General features: G+C 43.2%; 1 long non-coding RNA gene across 2 annotated transcripts in view; it reads left to right on the top strand.

The window, feature by feature from the left end:
- LOC112993823 (uncharacterized) overlaps positions 1 to 26954 on the top strand; it is a 399015-nt gene that overhangs the window by 338117 nt on the left and 33944 nt on the right. The window contains exons 5-6 of one of the 2 annotated variants that reach the window (XR_003261801.2): positions 8295 to 8398; positions 22037 to 22286. This is a non-coding gene — a long non-coding RNA (uncharacterized LOC112993823). Of the gene's footprint in view, positions 1 to 8294; positions 8399 to 22036; positions 22287 to 26954 lie in introns of those variants that run through there. The other variant, XR_010389252.1, reaches the window with a different exon arrangement.

The raw sequence follows: 26954 nt of genomic DNA on the forward strand, positions 1-26954 counted from the left end.
AGAATCATTATCTATTTGGGTAGCTAGTGGATTGCACTTTAAATACTGTTTGTATTGATAAAAATCTGCTTGTTATGTGGCTGGCCATGTCAGCTCATCCAGGCAGCTGTAAGGCTCTATTTATGTAGATGGTTTAATTTCCACTAATTGAAGTTTAAGGGTCAGTTCTGGGTCAGAAAGGAATCAGAGGAAGAGGAAAGGCCATTCATGAAACGTGCAGTGTGTCTACACTTTGTGAATGACTTGCTCTTTACGTGGGTGGTCTGGTTTGTGAGATACAGTATTATACTCTAAGCTGATTCCCACTGCACTTCATAGGAGTCTTCTCTTTGATAGTAAAGAGAGTTAAAAGAGATCCTAAATATTTACCGTTGACTACAAGTTGCAAGTAATGGAGATAAGAAATCAAGTCTATTACGCGGCATTTCTGAGTGCAGGAATTTGTGGTGCTCATGAAAAGAGAGGTACTTGCTAAGACTTTTCCCTGAGTCTGAAGGAGCAGCGTGTTCCTTAGGGATACATGAATGTGTCTGTGCCTGTCTCTGATGGCTTTCTTGGTTGTAGAAATTGTGATTCAGCTATAACTCCTTCACATCCCTCACATGCTCTCCCTGCTGTGTTGTGAAGAGGAAAGAGGTCTCCCAAGCTGAAGGCTGCCCGTTCTCTTTGAGTGCCCTTCGCAGGGGTCTGCTGCTTGCCCGATAGCAGCTCAGCAACGTGCGAAGTCTTGCCGTGGTGAGTATGCAGAAGGTTTTATATGTGAAGTGTCACCTGTTATTGCTCAAAGACAGAAAGATCCGAAGATGAAAGCCTGACACAGTGGTGGAGTTCAGGAGGGAATGTCGGAAAGCACAGAAGGAAAGAGAAAAGAAGCTGCAGGGACAATCCAGATTTTTGGAAACAGAAACTGGACAACAGCTTCTAGGTGAAGTATGTGGCTAAAAGGACAAAGCAGAGAGAGAGAACCCAGCTAGAAATGAGTAGAGGAGCACATTGCAACACTGGAGATGAGGCAAAGACATCATAAAGATGAAATGGGCAGTGAGGAAGAAGAGAAAAGCAGCTTCCCCAGGGAAGAGGAACAACAGTGAAGGTAGCTGGGACCTGAGACCCAGGAGGAGAGAGGACAGATGGCAGTAAGGAAGAACAGAAGACGTGATGATCTTCAAGCAGAGAGAAGGATGGAAAAGAGAGGTTGAAGAATTACCTGCCGTTGAGGGTACTGAAGGTAAACTGATGAGCCTGTCATCAGGGCTAACCCCTACGACCGAAGGGCCATGAAGATATAGTTGGAAAGGCCAGAAGGGATTCTGATGGATACCAGCAAGAAAGATTTCACTGACTGCCGTGATCCTGGATACGTCTGAGACAGTGAAGGTCTGCGGCAAGTTGGAGGTAGCCCTCAATCAAGCGATCTTTGGTGGAGTTGTGGTCCTCCCGTTGGAAGCGGGAGGCCTGATGAGATACAGATCAGGAAATGGGGTAGAGACTGGTGCTGTGAGGAAAGCTGGAGGGAGAGGATGGTGTTCATTCACAGTGAATGTTAAACATTTTATTAGCAATTGGCCAAGAAGATTTTTCGCTTTTTCTGAAGCGCTGGAGAAAGATTCATTGCTGGCCCCCTCTGTGCAAAAGAACAGATAGCTGCTTTGTTCTTTTCTTTTTAAGAGAACCATCACTGCGGTGTCTTGGTTTGTGCACAGTTAATGAAAATCAAGATAAAGGCTAATGAGCCAGTAATAAGCAAGAGGGTGAGCTCATTCCAAAATTTAACTATGGACATAATCAAGGAGATTTACAGCATCCATTTTAAAAATTATTTACGTCTCCTGTGGCAACTTGCTATTAATGTAGCATAAATCAATAAGAAATTAATTCCAAACTGTTCCTAAGGCTATGTAAACTGTAAGAAAATCATAGGAGGCAATTCATAAATAGGAGCCTGGGAGAAACACATGGCCGCTGTAGCTTTTCAGAAGTCCGCGGACTGAAGAAGTCATTATCTTGCCCATTTCAGGAGGAGCCAACAGAGGTGGCAGCTCTTCTGCCCGTGATGCTGGAGGCCCTCTGTGCGCACAGCTGTACTGCTGGGTCTGCGTGACCACACGCACACACACACACACACACACACACTCCTTCACTTTTGCCTTCTCTCCCTCCCTCCCCTTTCTCCCCCCCTTTCCGAAGCCCAGCCCTGTTTGCAAAGGCCGAACACAGAATCCCTCACAGCTGAGGGAAAGACTCCCATTAACTCCAGTCTGCTTCGGAGCAGACCCTAAAGGCACAATCTAGCTCTCAGCACTGCTGTAAGAAAAGATCATTCCTGTAACACTAACAGTATACGGTGTGTTCAGCATCTCCAAATACCCACGTAGTCTGAATCACGCAGAGACATTTTCCATTGTTATTCGCAGGTACTTAAACTCTTTCAGATGTGTTCCTGTGTGCCGGGTAGGTGGGTGGAGAGTGAAAGCCATCACAAAAAGGTGATATTGTCTTCGTGACAACTTTTCTCCTTTCATCTGATGTTGAGCGAATCCTGTTTTGCCCGGCTCCCGCACGCCTCGCGGCACGGGTGCCGCTTAGCAGGCAGCCTGGATCTCGCAGGTGCAGCCACACAAAGGACTTCAAACGCTCAGGCACAAAACACACCGTGGTCCCTCCTGGAGGAATAACAATTTCTCATACAATGCCCAAGCGCTGCGGATACTACGAGCAGCACTGTGAGGGGCAGAGGGAAGGTGATGGTAGTGGTGGGAGGTCAAGAGAGATTTGTGCGTCCTTAGAAAAAGCCAGTGAACTGTCAGCCACAGTGTTAACGCTCTCTGGTGAAACTAGATTTTGTCAGAAAATGCTGAGGCAGTTGTCATGGCTATATCCACAGCCTGCATACCCTTAATCCAGTGTGGCATGAATCTAGATGTTCACTTACTTTGGAACTCGGTAGGTTTGATTTCACTTCCAAGGTGTCTCTGAAACATTTTGTCTCTAAAATCCTCCGTATGTGATTTTATTGCATGATATCTGTGTGTGTGCTTTTTTTCCTAGTCCTCGCTGATCGGAGTGCTGAGTGCTTCCCGTGTAAAGGATGCTGCCAACGGCAGTGTCCCTTGGACCTTCTGGAGAGGCTGGTCCCTCTGCAGCAGTCAGACAAGCAAAGCAGATCAGGGAGAGGGTCCTGGGCACATTCACAAGCGGTACCTGCACTCCTCAGCACAGTACCATCAGGCTGGGAAGCAGCACATGATGGCTAACGCTGACTCTTTGCAGCAGGATTTATTCCCGTTCTGAAAGCCTCTAAAGCAGGCTGGTCTCAAATGCAAAGCTTAAACTAATATGCAGACAGAACGGCAGTGTGCTGAGGGAGCTGCGGAAGGAGCACGCGGAAGAGAAGGCTGCTCTTGTGTGAGCTTTTCTAGAGCGTGCAATACTTAGGCACCGAGTAATAAAACAGCAAGGGCATTCCTTAAAACATTAACTAAATCTTGACATCCTGACAAACCTTTTAGGAACATACATTGTCATTAACACCAGCTCAGGGTGCCGGCAGTGGCAAGCATAGCTGTCCTGCTGAAGGCTTCGCTCCAGCTCACTGGGGTTAGAATGTAGCTTAAAGCTTGACCTAGAAAGGCCAAAATTCCCATAGGAAAAAAAAGAATGGATTTGCAGGAATTTGATTTAGGCCTGATAGTAGAACATGATCTCTCTCCTTCAAAAGAAGAGCGATGAAATACCAGGTTTAACACTGGGCCTTGTGCCAAGCTCTAGCTTCTTCAGTTAGGTCGGCATTAGGCAGGCAAAATGAATTTGACATTTCAGGAGCAGACAATTAAAGCAGTACATCCTTACACAGAGAGCTTAGCTTAGTGATCTGCTGGATTGTTGTTCCAAGTTTTGGAAAATCTGATAATGACTTAGTTTAAAATGCATCAAACGTTCTTGGAGCTTGCCTAACTGATTGTTGCAAAAATAATCATTATGGCGCATTATGCTGAAGTGTTTGTTTTATACTAATTGTTCTGACCTTCTTCATCTGTATTTGATGAGATTTCTATGCATAATTAAAAGGCCCTCCAGGAAAAAAAAAATTGTCAGCAAACTAATCTATAGGACAAGTAAATGCAGATCATTCCTATCACCTTAATTCATTTAAAATTCAGTCTTCCTTTCTGCTTAAGATTTCTTCCTTCATCAGTGCTTAGTATGAGCTAATTATAAGCTACTTTAGCCTATCGTTAAGCTGCATACAGATTTTTTCCATTCCGAAGCCCAGGTTTTTCATTTGCTTATAGTATAAAGCAGCCAGATGTTTCTTTAGGCAATACAAAGCGGAACAGTATATAGAGACTATATCCTTTGCAACATATCGTTTGATGGGGTAACGTACCTTGCAAAGGCCACCTGAGAGAAGCAGGCATCTCTGGCACGGGCCCGGCATCTGCCTCAGGCTGAAGTTCCTCTTTTGTTGCTGAGGCCTGGGACTGAGCCTAGAGGGAAATATTTTGTTTAGTCTCTATTAGAAGGAACAGTGCTGCTCATAGTGAGGGGAGTTGTTTAATTTGAAATAACATAATGATCGTATGCCTTCAGAATTGGACTGCAAGTTTGGACCTTTTTCTTTGCTAGAGATTTGTGTTCACAGTCTCCTGGAGAAGCCCCTTGCGTGTGGTCAATTTATTAAACCTTTGGAAGAAAAAAAAAGTTCCTTGCATCTTCTGCAAAGACGTGGTGGGGAGCTATGTGTGAAAACGTGGAGGGATGGAGCAGAGCACAGACGCTGGGAGAGGGCAACGTGACCAGACGTAGAGGGGTTTTTCGTTGCCTCTCTGCAAGCATGAAGACATTGCAGTGTTGATGGTGGGGCAGCGGGAAAGTGTCGTTAGTGTGGGAAGGGAACAGCAACGTTTGCTCTTTCACTTTGCTGTTTACATTGCAAAATCATCTTGGAAATTGCTTTGTCTTGCTCTATATCCCACTGGCTTATTGGTAGTTGGACTCGATCTTGTTTTTTGTTTTTTTAACTTTAATTCAAAAAATATAAACATCTAAAGTGGTGATTTCTGAATGTGGCTATTGTTCCTTATGGTAAAGAGGGGAGTCTGGGGTGGGTTCTTCTGCCTCCTGCCTAACCGGATTAAACTAGGAGCCCGCGCACGCATGCTGAAGTGGTCCCGCGCTCCGAGTGCTCCGGGCTGTGGTGGGCACTGCAGTCCATCCTCTGCTTTCCGTGAAGCAAACCCCCGCTGAAGCGAAGGGCAATTTAGCTACTTCGAAGTCTTAAAACATGGCTAGTTACTGGCATCAAATCTACACAATCGGTGCTTGGAGTACTCTAGTTTCGTGAGGCTGTGACACTCCGTCTGCATGGGTGAAGACGGAGTGGTTTGCTGCCCCTTGTTAATCAGCAGCTCCCTCTGTCCCCTGGCTGGCAGCCCCAGCACAGGTAGCTGCGGTAAACAGCCTACGTGTTTTTATCAGAAAAATTAAAATTGACATGAATATGCTGTGCTGGTTCATTCCTTTCTCTTATGCCCGGATATCACAGTATCTTCAGGGTGAATCTCTGCTTTGTTGTCTCTCTGTAAGTTGCCTGTCTTATTGTAGTGGCTGAGGAGGAAAAGGGCAAGAAGACTCTGCTGCCCTGTAAATGAGCAGTCATGGAATAAAAAAAGCTAGTTCAGGATGGAGACGTGTGTAAGGACTGAGTCCTGGTAGGACTTTGAGTTTGCTGAGGGTCTCGCAGAGCTCAGCTCTAAATAGCTGTACTTATATCCCTGGATGAAAGCAAACTGCTGAGCCCATATTTAAATAATAAATGCTGCGTGTGACAGTTTTCATCTCCATAACTGGAAATGCATATAAGCACACGCATTTCTAAATAAGACCAGGAGGTTTCCCAAGGTGTTATAAATGCATATGACATCTACTGAGTTCACTGAATAGATTTAAAGGAGATAAAACTTACGAGGGTGAGAACCAAAGCTGAGCGCTGAGCCCTCAAAGTCAAGTGTCCAATTGAATAGGACCCATGTGCTTGCATAAGAAGATTTGCCTCTCTTTAGTGTTCTTTCTTGCTACAGACGTGACATTTTAAATTGGCCAATAGATGTAAAATTGCATCGATTCATTAATTTTTAAAAGCAAACTTTGAAAAGCAACTAAGATGCATTTTGAAGAAAGGCATATAGTTAGAAAGGTTAATTGTTGTTTCAAGCCACTTGGCAAAATCAATAGGACTTGGAACTCCTACGCTTTCTGTGTCTCGTTTTCGTAAAAAAAATGAGCTAACGGCTGTAACTCGCTGCCAGGGTTCGGGAGTTTGTGCCTCGTAAAAACACAACAGCGGCGAGCTGGGGAGTCGGGCGGCTCTGCTCAGTCACTGAGCGGGACGGCTGGTTCACGCTCCTTTTCGATAACAGAAAATAAAGGAAATGTTGCTTTTGCAAAGGACAGAAGAGGTTACTGGAGCATTTGATTATGTACGTATGTTTACCTCCAAAGAGCTATGTGAAAAGCTGCTGGCGAAGGTTATAAAGGGAGTTCCTCAGGAAACAGGGGCCCAGAACTAAGGTGTTTTATTTGTTCCTCTTGTACCCATACATCGTGGTTAAGTACTTAAGGACGCGGTCACTTTTTTCTCCACAAAGGACCCTTTGAGGGGTACAGAAGTGGCAGAGCTCACTCAGTGGACAGCTGTTCACTCTTTTACTTATTCCCATTTACACGGTCCCTGGCTTCAATGCCACTCCGCCGTGCAGAATTCGACCCTTGCTCTTGATGAGAAACGGGGTCACGGTTTTGGGTGCTGGCTCTGAGCAGCTCCAGGGTCCCGCGCGTGGTGGGGCAGGAGCTGGGCCACGCTCTCGCCCCGTCACCCGCCGGCACAGTCACACCGTACGCGCGGGGATGTTTCCAGCCTGCCTCGCAGGGGTATAAATGAAATAATGGCTTTTAGATCGAGTTAATAGACTTAAATGATAAAACACAACGGGAGTTTTGTTAAGAACGTGAGTGAGTAGCTCTGGAAAGACAAAGCTGTAAAAAATTAGTATGAGCAAAACTGCAGAGGTTTTGAGACACTTCTGGTACTTAGAGCATGCCAAGGTTCAAAGCACCCGAATCAGGGCTGTTGTTCTTTTATCACCGGTCCCACCATGCAGCTGTCCTTGGAGTGTCGTGATTCCAGAGCCTGTGATCTGAGTAATTCCTTTCTGAGTGTCACTTTAACCATGCTTCTAATCTGTTTTTTTCCCTCCATACTGATCTTATTTGGATGGAACAATGTAAAATCAAAAGCTCCATTTGCCTGAACTCATATGATGGGTTAGAATTATTTAACACCCGTGCAGTCTGAATGCATGTGCCGCTTTCAGTAAAATATATATATATGTATCTCTGCATATGCAAAAGTATACATTGACCAAAGCTGGTGAATGTCTGACTAAATTCAAATTTTTGCTAATGCACATCCAAACTTTATAAGTTTTAACTAGATATTGTTGATTAAATCTAGTTCTGATGTTCATATCTTTAGCCCTTTTTACTCATGATTCAGCAGTAATTTATATTTTAATCACCGACACTGTCCCTTTGGACTCCTCTACAAGTGTACCATCAGATTTTTCCCCTCCTACCTTTGATGGTACAAAAATTCCTTTGAATTTTCAGAATTTAGGCATGACTATGGATTTTTCACCATTGTCCACCAAACATGCTCTTGGTGAAGACGGAGCCTTCAGAGTATCGATGAATGTTACCTGTGTGAGCAAAGGAGCCGATGCAGTAATACAGTGCAACGTAGATTAAAACTGGTGGCAAACCTGGTGTCTGGTGCTTTAGAGGGTACCAGGCTCCCCGCTCCCACCTGCCGCTGAGCAGCAGAAAGCACAGTCTCACGGTGTCAAGTTATTTTTGGGTGTCAAATGTGACAGTTTTGGGGGCCAAAGCCAAAACAAACTCCTCTGACGTTTTACAAGCTTCAGTTCAGTGGCTGTACTCAAAGAGAAGAGAGGGATTTTTTTTTTTTATGCAGTAAAAGAAACAAAGGAGTAGTTTCCATACTGAATAGGGTGGAATACATTTTGTTTTTCTCTGTGACCCTCTCAGTGTTTGTTCCTGTGCTGGTTCAATTTTTTTTTATTTTAGTCCTCCATAAAGAAAGCATGAGTTTTTGAGAAGATAATAATGTGGAAAAAAAAAATCTTTAGGAAAAGGCAGAGGGTTCCAGGGACCTAGGAAAACAGGGAAACAGCCTGAAAATCAAAAGCTAAATTTTTCTCTTCCCCTTTCCACAGCAGGAGTCAAGGAATTTTAAGTGTGCAGATTGATGACCAAAGGTTGTGGTTCCTGTCTCAGCAATGGAGAAACGACCGTCTCAGAGAGGGATCTAATGTAGTTGGTAAGTGCTTGGTGCGTGGGTGTTTTGTTTCTGCTGTGATCGAGCTAGATGTCTTTTAGAAAACCTTGAACTGCTCTGTGCAAATTAGAGAAGATTTAACTGGAGGAATGGAGAGACTTGTAGCCCAAAGGTTTAACGCACTCGGCTATCTTCAGATCCAAGGTAACGGCCGTGTCTACTTGATCATGGGCACCAGGAATATGTGCTGGCTGCTGTGATTTCCAAGAGGGCTGGTGTTGGTGCTTAACTCCAGGAGAGGTGATTTTAAGTTGTATTTTGTATTAATTTCTTGTGCCCAGGCTTAAGCTCGTATTACTTTGGGGGGAAGGCCAGGAAAAGTGACACACTCACCAGGGCAAGCAAGCTTACTCGCAGCTTCAAACTCTGTCACAGGCAAAACAGTCTTGCCTCAGGGAGTTGAAATTAATTTATTTCCAAATAACAAAACTTTTAATTACTAATTTTGATATTGAGAGACAAAGAAGACATAAAAAATTAAACGCTTAGGTCACCGTTTGGCCCAGAGGTTGGGGGTCTGGATCGGCAGGGGCCCGGCACCACCGCAGCATCTCTGGGGCAGGGACTGGCAGCCCTGGGCTGAGCTGCAATAGCCCCCAGACCCATGGGCAGGGGTGGGGGGAAGCCCCAGGTGGGGCTGATCAGGGCCATGGGGGCTTATTAGAGCCCTCAGAGCCCAGGCAATCAGGTGATGTAGCAAGGATCCAATTTACCATGTCTGTGTGACCCAGATTTCATTCTTTTGGCTTTTTCTCTGTTTAAATTAGCAGCAGGGCAGTTCCTTTGGGCTTTCCTCGTTCTTCTCTGTTGGGTTTACCATACTTTTTTGCCTGGGCTGTTTTCATGTCTCGGATAATGCCGTGTGCTGTCCCTGCCAGGACACATTTGCTCTGCTCCTGATACGCTCTTGCTGCCCGCCTTGCCTTGCTGCTAGCTCTCTGGCTGCCCCAGCTCTCCTCTCCTTGCAAGGCCTCCCCATCCTGCTTATCCAGCGTGTCCTACTGTTTTCCTCACTCCTCTTGCTCTGCCTGCACACAGCCTCACTCCCTTCGCTTTCCGCATGTTTCCGTCTCCTCCCTTGCCTTTCCGGCCGAAGCGGCGAGGTGGGATGTGCTGCGGTAGCTGATGCTAATGCAGCTGCGGCCTGAGCCAGCGCGTTGCTGAGACTGATGCAGATCCTGGCAAAAGTTACTCAGCGTTTGGGTGTGCAGCTCGGTGCGCTGGGCACGGTTATCACCAGCTTTGGGCCGGCGTGAAGGAGGCAGGCTGCTGACTTTGGTAAGTCACAGATCAAGGCTGGCCTCGAAAAACCATTTTTCTTTCGGTACCACTGTGAATTAGTCGCTTCAGCACAAAACTGCACTGAACCGCGATGCTGCATGAGTTTGGTTTTGGGCTGGGAAGGGAACAGAGGGGAATCTTAAAAGTTCCTCCAGGCAGTGTCACTGCGAAGTAAATGTAGCTGAAAGGAGAGCAGAAAACAAGATGGGACTTTGCCACTGCACACGTCTGCTATCGTCTTTTCTTCTGGCACATCCAGGCTGTGCGTAGCGCGTGCTTGCTTACTGCTCATTAGAGAAACACCTGAACGGAGTCCCTGTCCAAGTCACTGTACGTACCGGTCCAGACTGCACAGCTGCAAGAGAGGTGTTTGTTTCCCCTTATCGTTCTAGTAATTTTTAATAAGCAACTTGAAATTGAGTTCTTAATGAAATTCTCTGAATTTAAGAGATGCTCATTATGTTCAGGAGGAAAAAAATCACTAATCTGTGGTTTGACCACAACATTTCATCAGTTTGTATCGTTCATTCCCAGCATTTCCACTATAATGACATATTTTTTAAAAAAACCCCTACTTTGTTATATGCACAGAACTGAAAGCTGACTCATTCTTCTTTGAGACAAAGGGAGATACTTGGCAGATGGACTGACATGTCTCTGAGTTTAAGAATATGCTGAGTTTTGGGGTCATCTGCAGCTGTAATCCTTTAGGCAAACAGTTCTGAAAGAAGTGGGAGTTCTTCAGATGCCTCTGAGTCTTTTAAGCCTGTATCTTTGTTTTCTAGTGCGTGTGTTGCTAAAGCAAGGACAAAGCAGCAGGTGGGAAAATGTAGTATTTCATTCCCAGATACATATTTGTTCAGAAAGTAGTGATTTTTCTTGTGATGTCATGTTATCAAGCAAGTAGCCCTGCTCCACATGGTATCTTTACTAAAAGATTGTTTTCAAAAATAACTTTTTTTCTGGAAATAGTCTATGTAGCTTCTGGACTGGAAGCTTCCAGCCTTTCGCTATTGTGAAGTAGTCACAATACTTCAAAGATTTTTGGCAAAAAAAGACCTCAAAGAAATTGTTTTGTTCCACAAATAAGCTGTTTCCAAGGCAATTTCATTCAGGTTAATTCATCAGCACTTCAATTTAATTGGTCTGTTAAGTAATAACAACCTAAGCATTTTTATTTTCTGGTTTTTATTTTTTGTATTGTTATTTCTGTATTTTCTGTTTATTTGAAGTATTAGTGCTTGTGCTACCCAGGAGTGAAGAATTTGTCTGTTATATACTGTACTATTAATCATCTTACAATCATATGTCTAGAGACTGCAGAGATAAGAATCGCTGAATTTGGCTAATTAAATGGGACTTCTATGGTCTCTAATTTGGTGAACAGAATTCCTAGCTATATTTCTCAGATTGTATAGTACTGGGAAAAAAGCTTTTTCTTAGACTTAAGCAAAGAAATTTTCCAAAAGCACTTGGACATCAAATTTTAATGAAATGTAGGTGGCAATACCTTTTATATTCCTGCGTCAGAGATAAATGGATATTTTTGTGAGAAAGAGGTGAATGAGCTGTTTCACTTTGCCTTAGAGTCATGCAGAGAAAACTTCATGAGGTCTGATCATGACTGAGATTTGGATAATATCGTCCAGGAGGAAAAGCCCTTTGGAAACAGGGAAGCAAGATTTTCAACCTCTGGTTGCTGATGTCAGGTTGTTTTCTGCTCCCTGACCTGATGCTGCACTGGGGTCCCTTTACAGTTCCATGGACGTTTAAATGATCCTTAAAGTGACTGAAACGGTAGAAATCTGTAATTTATACCTCTTTTATGGTCCCTTCATGCTGCCAAAGTTGTGCAAAGCAACTTTAACATAACTGATGTTAAGAAACCAGATTGAATTATTGAGGCTAAATAGATTACCACACATCAGCTGAGCTTCAGGAGTTGTTCACGTGTGCCTTTAACCATTGAATAATTTGACTCATTTAAATCTATTTCACTACAGCCTAAGCGGAGCTAAATTATTCTGTTTGCAGGCTAAATGCACACACATATGGGCATTTATTATGGCTCAGTTGACATATGGTGTCATGTTGAACTCGACCCTGTGGCTGAGCTCCGAGAACAAGTACCACTGTGTCCAAGCTGGCTGTTGTCGAGAGGTTAATGTCTGGGGCCTTTTCCTTCTCTGTGCAATTCAATCATCAGCTGTTTATGTTCGTAGCAACACGGCACTAAAAATAGTTTACGGCAGTGCTGTAAGAAGAAAATGTGGGGAATGGCCATCACGATAAACACCCTTCAACACCCATTACCGTGAAGAGCACTAAAGCCGAAGTGACAGCCGAGAAAGAAAGAAGTGTCATCTTTGATTCATGCTGCTGTTGAATTAAGCAATATAATCACTGACGAATCAATCATTACCAGCCATAAACAACCGGTTCGTTAGTTGGCCTTCCTAAGGCAAAGCCATGGACCATTAACATGTTACACGTTGGGCTGTTAACAGCAATAAGAATCAACTCAACACTATCCGGAGAATTACCAATAATAAAGACCAATTTCTAACATTATGAGATGTAAAGCAGGATCAGAATAAATTAAGAGTAATTCTTCCAAGCGCAAAGAAATCACTTTATTGTAAATAACATTTTGGGAAATTTGGGACTGAGCATTTTAAACTGCTTAAGCAGTGTTTTTAGGAGCATATCCTGAAGTAAGCAGAAGTATCAACTCTTTAAAATTACCATTTTATCGGAAAGGGTGTAGGTCTTTGGAGGGCTAAAAGATATGTCTTAGCAGGACTGATGACTTTCCCTTATTCTGAAAACAAGAAAACAATTCCCTTCTGCATGATTTTAAATTAAGAAACAACCTCTACTGTAGGTTTTTTTGGGGGAGAACATCTTTTGCTGGATATGCACTTTAAATTATGGGAGCATTATTTAGGACAAAATAGATGATTTATTAAAGCAAGAGCCAACTTACTTGTGGAAAAGCTGAGGATTTCCAGCAATGACTCTTATTCTGATTGCTTAGCTTCTAGACTACAGAGAACTAAATATCCACAACAGGGAATGACAATGCCAGGTTTTTATATTATTCATTGTAAACAATTTTAATCTCTTGATAGGTATGCTTATGTCTTGTTTCTCATGTGTTGCAGCATCTCAGCATGCCTGTTACTCTTGTCTTTTTGCCTTTTCTATTCCTAACACTTGTTCATTTATTATGCATTGAAAAAGTGATGAAAACTTTCATAAAAAAACAAATGAGCAACAGAGGTATGTATATGTCCTCACTCTTCCTCTTACATGTGATGTAATTCCACCCTACCCCAATTTCATCCCGCTCCTTCCCTTGTAAATCTACGTGAGTCAAGAAATCCATCCCACTGCCCATACTTGTGAAAAACACCTCTCAAAAAGAAAACAACAACCTTTCATAAATGCCCACAAGCTTGGGGAGATTATTTCAGATAACAGTATGTGATTTAAGGCACAATTCTCTTGGCAATTCCAGCAGACAAACCCTCCTCATTTCCCCTCTTGTCTCATCTTTACTAAAACAGAGGAGCGTTGACACAGGCCAGGCAACCAGGGTAGTGACCCACATGGCAGGAGACAATTGCCCAGTTAACCGTAGCTGCTAGACAAAGAGCTAAAGCGCAAATTTGAACTGCATCTAGAAGGGAGCTGGAAAGCCGCTGCAGACCCTGGAGTGTGGAAGCAGTCTTTTCCTTCCAAGAGTGCTGAAGATAAGCAGTAACATCTCTTGAACTCAGCATGTGACCCCTTGGTGGTATTGGACCCCTCAGGTTCTTGAATTGGAAAGTCCTATGAGAAATCATTAAGGAAGGATTCACTATAGCATATCTTAATCTAAAACTCTGTGATCTTCTACTGTTCCCAGTTGCCAGGTGGAGGATTGATAAAACATTATTTAGGGACAAAAAGAGGAGAGTGAAAGCTGGAAGACAGCAAAGCAGAAACAGCATCCCTTTTTTCCCGTTGGCCACTTAAAAGGCAGTGCAGTGGGGCAGCCAGCCAGGGGTGCGGAGAGGACTCTGCCGGGACAGCCCATCTGAAACGCGACCCATTCCTTGGTCAGTCTGTGAATACAACTCCAGAGCCCTGGGAAATAGTGTTCCAATTTGCAGGTTATTTCTGAAATACGTTACCAGGGTTTGCTTTGCTTTATTCGTTTTTGTTATATATCTATTTATAACGTAAACTTCTCAGGTCATCTCTGTCTTCAACTTGTGTACGTACAGAGCGTAGCACAATGCAAATGTGACTCAGGTCTTCCAGCACTAACATATTATAAATAATACATACCTGGTGCCTTTTTAAAATCGAAGACTGTACCTCTCCCTTCCTCATATGAAATGTCATGTTGTTACTCCTTGTTTTTCTACATGTACTTTATGAATACTTTATGTCTCAGTTGCATCAGTTTATTTACTCTAATTATATGTTTTTTGTATGAGGGAGGCGATCAGCAGAGTATTCCCAAAACCTAGATGCAAGATTATTTTTGTATTTTAGAATAAACACTAGCAGGTTTGCCCTGACTTGATGCAAATGCAAAATGCATCATATTAATGAAGACTCTAGATCAGGCCCTGCACACTGATTATGTTTTATGCATGAGTTTTCTGCTCATCCAAGACACATCGAAGGTTCATCACTGACCACTGATAAACACATTCATCCTAATTTGAAAGCTCTGTTGTAACTGTGTTGCTCTTCTTGCCTTTCCTAATGGTCTCTCAGCAAAAAAACCCTCTCCTGGAAGATGCTGCAGTCCAAAGCCAGGTCGCTGGCTCTGTCCCCCTGGCATGTTTCTTGCAGCGTCTGTGGGATTTAAGGTGCATTGCTTCTCAGGCCTCCTTTCATAGGCGAGAATTTTCCTGTTCTTTATTGCACGCTTTTCTTTCCCCCTCAAAACCTGGGGGCTTCCCCGAGCCCTGGGACTGGATCACGTCATTCAGCTGCGGGTTGGCCTGTAACTAAACCTGCCGCCGTCGGCACGTTCAAAGCCGGCCGGAGGGTCCAGCTCGCAGGGTTCCCCTGTGCAGAGCAGAGTGCCCAGCAGCAATGTTTGAGGGGGGAAGAGGTTCGTATTTTTAAGTGCCTCCCCATTTTCTCCTGCAGTTGACTTGTTTTCCTCTGGCACGCAGTAGCATGGCTGCTTTCTTGCTCTCTTTCTTCCCAGTTTCCTCTTCTCTCTGGTTTGGGAGGCCGTTCTGACATGAAGAGCATCTGCTATCTTGTTGGGGGGTAAGGGTGGGGAAAGCAGAAATAATTTGAGTATAAAAATTCCAAGGTGCTGGGTTTCAAAATTAAAGGTGTGTGTTTTTTTTATTTTTTCATGAAAGAGGTGTTGGGGCATTGTGAGGTCCTAGAATTAATGGAGACTGCCCTTATCAAGTGAGTAGTTGCTTCCATAGTTATAAAAGAATTTGTGGAAGACCACAGCAGTTCAGCACGTAACAGCTTAAAATACATTCGGAGGCTAATCATGCAGCTGCCTCAGAGCTGTGCACGGACTACTGAATTAATCAGGTGCTTTGGATTGTGAAACACTGCAAAAAGGAAAAAAAGAAACCAAAAAAAGGAAAAAGGAAAGCATGTCTGCTCACTGAACTGCCTGTAACTGAAATGGTACCCAGGGACCCCTTTAACAGTAGTCAGCAAAAGAAGTGACCTTCATTATCAAAGTGCTGACTCTGCACTTTCGGAGTCTGCTTACCAGCCTCTCAGCGAAAGAAATATCAGGCAAAAATGTGTGCTTGGAATAAACAGCCATTCATCGCCTGCAAATTGACTGGTTTGAAAGTAGGATACTGGCAGTGTCCCATTTGGGCCTGTAAATGACGGAAGGGTTTGAGCTTTGTTGCTGACTGCCTGGCACACTATTTAATCTATTTAGTCCTCAATTCTAAAAGGGAAAAATGGGTGTAATAAAAGGGAAAAATGGGCATAATAATTCTTTTCTCACAGCTTCTGTCATATCTTTTGAGCTTGTAAGCACTTCAATGCAAGAACTACCTCTTGCTATAAATATAGCTGTACTGGGCACGTGTGTGGAGACATTGCAGAAATACTGTGCTATATGTGTTATGTAATAAGTAATTGATAGGTATTTTTTTACTTGCTAGGCCAGGAACGTAAAGTTGGTATAGCGTGACGTATATATTCCTCTATAGCTGCTGGCATTGCATAGAGCATATTGGCACGGAAACAGGCAGCAGAGGCTCTGGCGTGAGGCTTGCTGGGGTAGTTCCCCTGGCTCTGTTCAGTCAGGTAGTAAGCACACTAATTGCTCCTAGTAAAGTGAATTATTCCTAAGGTGTCCCCACAGGGGTACATAGGAAGCTGCTTTGAAAGAATCACTGCAGATCAGCTTATTTTGCCGTAGCTGCTACAGTCCGCTGCCCTAAGCGTATTAGCGGGGCTGTCCGTCAGGACGCGGTAATAGAAACGCCAAGCTCACCGAAGCTGCCTGGCAAAGAGATTCCTGGGATCTCCTGGGAAGTCGGAGGGTTTTGTTCAGCTCACTGACTGGAACAAAGCAAATAAATCCACAGGTTCTTGTCATACAGGTATTTCCCCACTTCCCATTGCATGCTGACTTTCAGCATCACACAGCAGCTGCTTTGGACAAACGAAGTGGCATGCTCTTCCTTCTGCTGAGCTTGTGAAACTCTTCTACCCTTGAAGACTGCAAGGGCTTTTCTGACTTCGCTGCTCCCGTGTTCGTGGGGAGGTCGCCAGTGGTGGCAGGTCCTACACAAAACATCTGGAATGAGAAGGGACAACATTCACCTCTTTGCTGTTCAAACCCATTCCTGCTCGCTTTACCTCTGAGTGCTGTGTGCGGTACAGGCAGGACTGTGCTTCTGCACAGTGCGTCTCTGTTACAGCTGAAACCCTCCGGCACTATGTCACGTTTCCTCAAAAGGAGCTGTGTGCATGCATCCCTCTGCAGTTTTGGGAAAGCCAGAGTGTAAGTGTTCATGTATCCTAATTTTTTTGAAAACATTTGGTGGGATTCATATCACTGGACTTTGTCTAAGGCATGTAGTTTAAAAGTGGATCCCCACCATGCTCAACAGCATGAGAAAGATGCTTTTAGAGAAAATTGTCATTTCATCTTTCTTAGACATGTCCTTCAGGGTAGCATGAATCAGTTGTAAGCAACATCCTCTCTCCAGTTGTTTCAGAGCACCGTACCGTTAGTGCAGACCCATCCACCATGAGAGAGTTCTCACCCTGAAGACTTTACAAAGGCAGCAAAAATGTTTGGGGGAAAGTGATGAAGATGAGCATAAACATTGCCATACAGCAGCAGGACTAAGCCCTGCCCAAAGATATATTTAGGCCTCTAACTCCCACTGAAGAGAGGTGTCCTAAAGGGCTTGGCAGAAGCAGATAGATTTACAAAAGGATCAAGATTAGACAGAGAGCTGTGTTTGCTTTCCTTTGATCTGTAATTCTCTCCAGTTTTTTTAAGAATAAAGTGGGGGTGGAGGGCAGAAGACCTTCCAAGCCTCACACCGTGTTTCACTGCCAAATGCTGCCTGCAGGCAGCAGAAAGCCTGAGCTCCCACTTTCAGGTGGGCTCCCATGGGGATGTCTAAGGAAGGGAATTGGGACAGGAATTAGGGTAGGAGTTTGTGTTTGCGGTGTTAAGAAGCCTGTGCAGTCCCATCGCCCTAGAAGGGTATCAGATTTGCTGTTTAGAGACAAGCAAAACTCCCCAAAGACTCCCCAAACATAAGCCAAAGCTGTGTTGAGCTTTGTAAGTAATTCAAAGTTTTACTTTTGACCTTTTCTATTTATGACTATAAAAGGTAACCTTTTAGAAAGAACAGAAAATTGAAAAGGCTGAACTAAACAAAGTCCTACTGGATCACAAGCACCTCTTTGTCAGTGTTCAAGACTTACTCGTTAGACGGTGTCTTCTTTCATTGACTTATAGTCCCTGGACTCATCACAAGACACTCATTAACACGGAAGCACAGGTGTTATTGTGGCTGCAATGATATGGTGATGCATCTATGAATCCTACATTTCTTGTTCTCCTTCTGCTAACCTGTCTCTTTCTCAAGCAGTTAGTGGTTTAATAAGCTCCGTGAGTGTTCAGAGAGCACCTAGAACCAATAACACTAGTAGCATAAACCCTCTTAGTAAATACCGGGGTCAATGTCATAATGGAAAACAAGGAGTTTTATGATTTCCATGTGCCAACTACTATCTTTTATACCCCCAAATTGTTTTGTTGTTGTTGTAATCTATATTGTTGTATCTGATGGAAGAACAGCTGGTCAATTATTTCCTACAGTCAATGGCAATGTTAAGAGATTCAAAGGCTGTGCACAAAACAAAATCTGGACAATATAGGACTTGGCTCATTTGTGTATTATACACTAAGAAATAGCACCAGCTGCCTTAAACTAGTGGGTACATAAGCCAGTTAATCCACTGAGGCAGTTTTGTAGTATGTACATTGAAGAAAGGAACCCAGGTGCAGCAAAGATGTGGAAAGAAGGTCTCCTCCAAATGATCACAGTGTTGGGTGGCCTCAGAGCTTCTAACAGATGGGTTCATACAACCCTGGTCGTGGCTTCAACTGTCAATGATGTTTCAATTTTGTTTGACTTCCAGTTTGTTGCCTGCCAAAGCCCAAATAACTGCATATGAAAAGTGTCATGCTGAAGAGTTTGTAAAGTGGGGAAGTGGGGCATTAACAAGGTTGACTATGTTTGGATCAAGACTAGTGAGCGGTCATCATCCTCAAGGGTCAGATTTGCTATACCGATAAAGCTGCAGCACTTGCATTTCCCATAATAATGTGTGAGTACCTACAGTCTTATAGGATAGGAGCTAACAAATCCATTAGGATATTTTGTATCAATGAACATGAAAATGAGATCTTGACAAACTTCCACATTTTTTCCATGTAAATCAGCTACCTCATATCAGCATGTTATTGCAATAAATCTTCAGTGAGGAATGATGGATCTAACAAGAGAAAAAGAAAAGCTACTTAAAGCCAGACGTTGTTGTTTGCAAGCACTGACAGCCTTTGCAGAATTTAATTGTTAATTTGCAAGCTTTTAATAGCTGCCAAAAGCTGTGAGGTTATGTTTAGCCCATGATTTTTTTCTCCTGCTCTAATGCATCGTGTGATGTAGCTCTGATTGGTGTTATCCAATGCCTTGCTGAGAGAGGAGACAGATGGGATTATGAAGAAGAGGTTTCTTCTAAATTCATGTCAGAATTTAGCAACTCAGTTTATTTCAGAATTTATTTTTTACCATAGAGCGAGTAGCTACTCTTTCATTTTATACACCACGAAAATGTTGCAACATAGCTATAGGGCAATAAATGAAGCATGCTGAAGTCTTAGTTAAAGGACGAGGAATTCAGATAGCCAATGATCTTTATTGACAGCTGGCTAGAAATTGTGATCGTTCTTGCAGCAAAAACATTTTAACCACTAGCAGTTTAAAAGGTGCCAAAGTGCATCACCTTTACGCTAAGCAAAATTGGTCCTGTCTGAAACTGAAGAGTGGCAGTGGCAAGACACGAGCACTTTCACGATGCTAATTACAGCTGCTCTTCAGGTGTGAAGGAATCACATGTAGCAAAATAAACTTTACTCCAATATGCTGATCTTTTAAAAAGACACAGTTATTGTAATTGCACAATGGACCGTCTCATTCTTTGAAAATTAGCATTCAAAGCCATTATTTACAGAGACAATGCCAGCCATTTTGTCCCAGGATGAGAGGGAAGAGGAGCAAGGCAGATTAATGAGGGCTTTCTGCCAGGTCAAGGCACAACAGTAAGCTGATGAACTTAAAATTACTAAGGAAATAAAATTGCCTGCAAAATTTGCTGGAGGTCTCCTGAGAGAAATTAATGTGATGAAGAAACTGCAGAGGAGGGAGCAATTACTGGAGAAAGGAGGGAGGGCAGGACTGCTTCTCAGGGTGGGAGGTACTGGGGAAGAAATGAACCCAGGACAGGATATGTCCTTGAGAACTGGCATAGGACATGCCTGGATGCTGCCCTTGCTCTGAAAAGGGACATAAATATTGGTCTAATCAACAGAATGGGGAACAGTGAGAGTTGTGGATCATCTGGAAATGGATGTGATTGGAGATGGAAATGGGTTGGAGACGGGGAGCCTCTGGTCATCCACCCTGCTGTGTCAGCCCTACTTCGCCTCTCGGAGAAGAGGGCGGCTGAGCTACGCCAGCAGCAGGATCAGCCCATTCTGCTCCGTCTGTGCTTCCCTTAGCTGCCACTGAGGGATGCACAGATCTCCCATGTATAGATTTGGCTGCAGAACAGACAAACGTGGCTGATGTGGAGTACGGAATCAGACCAGAATGCACAGAATGGCAAAAGTCAAGTTGAAGTACTAGGTCTTCTGATCTAAAGCACGAATATCATGTAAACCATTGATAATAATATCAATGGTCTAAGTTAATGGGCTAGGAAAGATCAATATATGATCCATAGTATTGGGGGAAAGGGAAGTAGCCGGAAGCAGAATGAATCCCAGTAATCTGAGAAACATGACTCACTCACAGCCTCAGGTGAAAAATCATTACCAAAAAGGTAATGAATTGGTCAATATCAAATTTTCTGCCAACTGACAGTGGGGGAGAGAGGATAAAGAAATATAACACTAGATTCGCAGACTGTGTCACCATGTTACAGATGTGCATATCATAATCTTGGACAGAAATGCTTGTGGAAAGCATATTTCTGAAGAGCCGTAATTTTGCAAATTTTGCATGGTCGTCTTGAGTAGAACTCCACTGTCAGAACCAGGCCCAGTATTTGCTTTTCTGACTTTGTTAGGAGGAATTCAGCACAGCTTGATCACCACCACCGATGTGCAAAAGGTCCAGGGCTAACTTTATGATTCTAGATGTTTACACAGATGGTTTCTTTGAGCTTTCCTAGGCGTAACATGAAAAACATTCGGGGCATTGTGTTCAGTTCCCATTTGTTGCATTTCGGTATTCAGAACTTACTGAATTTGATATTTACATAGTTTATTTGATGCTTCATAAACAGGATCTTGTACGAAAATAGACATTAGGGAGAATTGTACCAGTATAAAACTTTAGAAGGTCCATTCCTTCTGAAGAAGTTAATACAGATTTACACCGCTGTCACTGCTGAGGGGAAATTGTGACCAACAAGAAGCATGCAGCTGTAAAAGGAAAAGTTCCAATAAAAATGTATGGTACTTTATGCTGAGTAATCTTGGCTATTAAAAAAAGAAATAGAAATAAATAAGGTTTTCAAAGTAATTTCTGCCTGATGAGCACCAACGATTCTGGAATATTGTATAAAGTAATTAAGCACATATTAGATCATAAGGTTCAATGCAGAAGACTAAAGATTATAGCTGTCCATATGCTGTGCTTCTACATTAACGTAACTTTGTCATTACATCCAACTTAAAAAGCTCTTGGCCTCTCCGGAGTCTGCCCAGCTTGTCCCCTTCGGCTGATCGCTTCTGCCTTTGGTGGAGCAGTAGGTTCTGCAGCCCCTCGGAGACCTGCTGCCAAGGGATGGGACATCAACTGTTTAAACACAGCTGGGGAAAGGTGGGGACTGAAATGTAGGATGTCAACCCGCAGCAGTTTGCTAATGAATGGCTGCTGATTTCTCAAGGATACAAAGCAAATGCTCCAAAATTAATGGCTGGAAGCTGATGTTAATGTCTGGGGGGGAAAAAAATCAAAGGGAGAGGATAGTTTAAAAGAAAGCAAACTCATCTGTGAGCGATTACTCCATACAGAACACTCTAGGCTAATTTTTTTCTACAAAGATTAACTCAGCAACATCTTTCCTTCATAGCAGTGAATTTACAGTCCAGTTCTTAAGGCAAATACATGAAGCTTGCCTTTGCTAGGTAATATTAGTTAATTAATAAAGAAGTGCCAAATGCAGGTATTGCTTCGACTGCTGGTATTTCATTTTTCTGTGCCCACTCAGTCACATTTCTTTGAAAAAGATGCTAGTAGAATACCACCCTTTGGTCTTATACATGTTTCTACCATCACTTTTGGAGCTTGATGCAGTGGGGCTGAAATCGCTGAACAAGCCAGAACATTCATTACAAAAGATTAGATACTGCATCTTTAAATGGGAAGGAAATTCATTGTTTCACCACCCTTTAGTTGAGAGCATGTCCTCTTGGGAAGTGGGGAAGGAGAAAAAAGTAATTGCAAAAGCAGTTTTTAATACCCAAGGATGAATATATTAAGGCATACTCATTTAATATTTTGTTGTTTTATTTTTTAGAGGAATATAAGAATATGCCTGCTGGCCAGTATGACATGCTGCAGACTTGGGAGAAGAGGTAGGGTTTGAAAGCTGGGGATCAGGAGGGCTGCAGTGCCAAAAAAAGTGCTGGATCTGAAAAGTTTGCACGTGCTACAGCTTGTGTTGTTCTGCCGTCCTGAACACAGTGATCTTCCTAGGAGATTTTTTTTAATGAAAACATTTCCTTTGCCTATGCACTCATAAAGCTATTTTAAAACCCTTTCTTTTACTGATCTTTCTCTGACAAAAAAAAAAAAAAATCAATTGTCCTTTAAAATTTTACAATTTTTATCCATAGGATTTTTAAAGAAGATCAATTTTTTTTTTAATTAGCTTCTGTTCACCTTATAGTTTCCATTTTGGTCATGCAGAAGAATTTGGAGATGCAATGCAGTGAAATCCACCCTGGTGGAGCCAAGACCTCTCTGGGAGGCCCTTGTCCCTGGCGAGGGCTGTGCCTGGAGAGCTCCAGGGAGGCCCAGGACTGAGCACAGTTATTGCAAGCCTCACGCAGAGTGTTGCAGTCTAAGGAAAGGGCAAGTTTCACTGCAGTCTAGAATAATTCTCTCGCATGGAAGGAAGCCATCTCATGCTTACCAGACACAAAGATCCTGATTTGAAATGGCTCTTACATAAGACAGGTAATAAGGGAGAAAATTAGTTGCCCGATGCTATTGAGTGCAGATAGGTGTCTGTGGACATATATGACAGATACCATTCATCTTTATGCAGGCCTTATCATATATTCTTATTTAGAAAAGTAAAAAGCATCAGCTTAACTTAGAGCGTATAGTTGAATCTCAGAGTAGAAAGATCTTAAGTACATGATCCCTTAAGGGTTAAGGATGTCTTGACTACATGCTTTAAACTGGAACCTTAATAATTTTCTAATAGGAAAGTTCTATAAAAATTCCCTAATCCCCCTCTATGTGTTTGTCAGCACTCCTTTCAAATGCCAGTATTATGGCATTTTGGAATACAGGACGGATACCAAATCGGGCAGGTAGAGGGAAGCGATGCAATACACAGTGTGGCTGGTTGCTCTGGCTTTGCTAGGCAGCATCTGCCCACGTAGGTCCACCATGTGTGAAGTTTGCTAAACCAATACCAGCTCTTGCTTCACCACCCCAGAAGATACTGGCGTTGGGTCACATACCTACAAATAAAAAACATAGGATACAGGTCTAAGATGGAGATCTTTGCATCTTGCTGCCTCTCAGTAATATTTTTGCATCAGAATTACCAATCATTTTGCACATCATCTTTTTCTTCACGTAAATAGAAAACATTGCCACATTTTGAAGATTAAAAATTATAATTCTTTATTCAAGACACATAATGAACTGCCTACATTTCCTTTGCCTTCATTACTGAGTATTAGGGTATTTGTGGGAAAACAGAAGCTATTCCGCTTATAGTTAGCTTGAGTTCCTGTGCTGTCCATTCAGCAATGTTACAATCAAGTTTTTGTGACATTACCCATTTGTCACCATGGGAACAATTTGGAAATCACAAATACGGGTTTTGGCATTAATGAATAAATACGGAGAGAAATGTGCTGATTAGAAAAAAGGCATTAAAAATCTTTGCAATCAGCAGTAATAACAATAGAAAAAAGATGCATGCAGATAAAAAGTGAGGAAATTCTCAACATTACAGTTGAAAACTCCACCAGAGTTCTGCACTGTTTCCTTACCATAGCTAGGGTCAATCATGAGGCTGTATTCTACCTGAGAGAAAAAGACAAGAGTTTCAATTTAAAGGATGAATTTTCATTCCAATAATAACATTTGAACAATTTTAGGTTCCAAATTACATAGAGAAAATAATTTAAAATAAACCTGGATATGACAGTGAACAAATATATTTTCTTTCCCACGTTTGATTTTTAAATACTTAATACTGATAGGCTTTTTTTTTTTTTTTTTTTTTTTTTTTTTTTTTTTGTGAGCTGAAGGGAAACTAAGTAGAAGCCTTAGGCAAAATAGCTTCTCATCTTAGTAAAACAATATTATTATGACCAATTTTCTGCTGTTCACCTATAGGGTATAATGGACCCTGACCGCTTGTTGGCAAAGCTGTCAGTCACATTCGTGCTGGGTTTGATGCTTGTTGTTCCTACAGCTGATTAGACCTCTCTGTTGGACTGGTTCATCTTACATTTTCAGCATCTAGAATAGGGCAGCATGTTGTGCGACCGCATCCACCAGCAGCTCGTTGCTTCAGGAGATGGAGCACTGAAGGGAATTTGGTCTGATGCAGGTGAGGAGGTTTGTTTTCCTCCTGGTTACTGCAGCCCCTAGGACGTGAGTGACCTGTTTTCCCAATATATTTTCCTTCCAGCACAGCGGATGGTGCTGTGAGGTTCTCAGCTCATCTCTGTGGGAGCGTTGGGAGCACGGTACTACTGATCTGTGCTGGGGACACGCGTGCCCCAGTGAGGGGAACCTAGCTATCGGTCCTGCAGAAACTCTCTGCAAGGGCTGGGACAGGGGGACAGTCTGTGCTGCAGGGTTCAGGTGATGAACCCAGTTTAGACGTATGTGCCTGGGCCCTTGGCTCAGAGGTGGAGCAAGAGACTGTTTTTGGTCACTTGCTGGGAAGACTTCAGGTCAATATGCTGATCTTTGGGATCCCATTTTTAAATAGTCATAAGACTTTTATGTAAGGTTTGCGATTTCCAGAAGCTCTGAAATGGCTCAGTTCTGTTTGCATTTTTCCAGAGAGGTGCTTGGTCCAGCCACCAAGGAAATTAATGGTTCAGGGTCCTCTAACAGCACCTTGCGTATCTGAGTGTTACAGACAAGCTCAGAGACCGTTTCCAGTGAACACTGTGATATTGCTAATGTTTCATCTATTCAGTAAAGAAATGCTGTGCTTTTTTTCTTTCTGAAAAACTTCTAAAAAACAGCAACTGCAAAGAGCTGTCATGACCCTGCTGAGCAGTCAGCAGTAGGTAGCGAGCGTGTGTGTGCATATGGAGGCGATGCTGTGATCTTGGGAAGGCAGCTAGTCAGAAATAGTTAGGCAGAGCTTGGAGGTGGTGGAGCTTGAGGATCCGGAACAGCTTGCTGGCAGGAGCTGCACACAGGGATCTGGAAAACCATGGCAGAGAACTGCAGACCACAGCCTCAACACTCGTCACGGGATCTGCAGTTCTCCCTCTTTCTACGTGCATGTGTAGGGGGGAGTGCTGGGTCTGGTGAGACTCGTTTTCCATATCATCCATGTCACGTACATGTTCAGCTCCATCAGCTGGACGGCTCCAACGTCAATCGGTCATCGCAACGTCAGGAAGGTTACACACCTCTGCAAGGCAGAGCCAGGGCTGGCTTTAAAGAGAGGGCTAAGCAGCACCTCCGCAAGGCTTTTCGATCAAGCAGGCTGTATTTGGGGCCTCATCCAAATACCAGAGAAAGCTGTAAGCAGCTTCCTCCTCCAACCAGCTGTTGCTCCCAGTTTGGTGAAGCTACAGCAAACACTGAGGTTTTACGACTTGCAGAGCAGCAATAAAAAGCATTAGGTTGCTGCTTTGTTTAATGCATAGATGCTTTCTCTGCTCTTCTTCCATCCACAGATGCCGCCTTCTCTTCCCAGAGTGAGCGCTGCCGGCCAGGCCCAGCTGCCCCCGGGCTGCCTCGATGCTTTCACCTACAGCATCTTCTCCTTGGCCCCTCAGCGGTGACGGGCAGGCAGATTCAGCACAGCACAGAGCGTCCGGTGTGCTCGGGGTCAGCAGTTGTCCTGCTCTGTGTTTAATTCCTTGACTAGATGGGCAAGGCAGGTCTGAACCTTCTCCTTATGCACTGTGCCTGCAGCATGTGTTTAAGGGCCAAATACAGGAATGGTTTTAGCATTTTTCCCCCTTATTATGAAATAATGCAGCTACTTTATGCCACAGTTCCTTTAATTGCGTTCTCATGGGAAAACACTTACCAAAAGCTTGTAGTTTTCAGCCATCAGGCAAACTCGGGAAAGCTCTGTTGTTTCTGACAGTGCCTGTAGTACACTTCATTCCTACCACAGGGAAGGGAGAGGAAAATCACATTTACTAGCTCCGTTAGGGAAAAGACTTTTAATCAACAGATTTTAATCCAAAAGGTAGGCAGCATCAGCTACGTAACTAATATACCTGGCTGTCATGCCAAGCCCTAGGTAATGCCAGGGGGGCAGGACAGGAAAACATTAATATTGACAATTATAAAAATTATGCCTAAGCACAGAATGGAGCAAAAGCAGCTGCCTAGGCTCAAATCAGGTCATAACCACTAACAGCATAAAGAAATTATGTCTTCTTTGCATTTCATTAACAGTGGCATTAATAATAAGCACATAGGTGTCACATGAACAAGATCTTCGATCATTGAGTTTGATATCCCACTACTTTAGCACTTCATCTTGCAATTCCTTTTATAAGCTTATTAAACATAGAGTAAGCACAGTCCGTTCCATCACTGCAACGAACATGAAACAGCACAAATGTGTGTGTTGGGTAACAGGTAAATAGACTGCGTATAGAAATGACTGCCTTTGATAGCAATTGAAGCACTCCTAACCCTCCACCACACCTACTCTCCCATCTGCCACTGTTTATGAGAACTATCAGTCAATCATTGCTTAAGCATTTAAAACTATTTAGGCAAGTAACGGAGAATGTAGCTATGACCGTGATCTGAACTAGGTTACGCTATCAACGTGTTTCACTTTCTCACTCTGCTGCAGCTCTTCAGACCTGGTAAACATTGCACAAGTGCTCTCTGGACTTCTTGTTAGTTTGGGAATACCATTAATCCCTAGTCACTGAGAAACAGGTACTCATTCTGGTATCTTCATTCTGTGTTTTCTAAAGTCATGAAAGAAAAAGCAGATGAGGAAAGGGAACCTTTTCTTTTTTGCA

Source organism: Dromaius novaehollandiae, chromosome 5, assembly GCF_036370855.1.
Source record: "Dromaius novaehollandiae isolate bDroNov1 chromosome 5, bDroNov1.hap1, whole genome shotgun sequence".
In the NCBI taxonomy this organism is placed as follows: Eukaryota; Metazoa; Chordata; class Aves; order Casuariiformes; family Dromaiidae; genus Dromaius; species Dromaius novaehollandiae.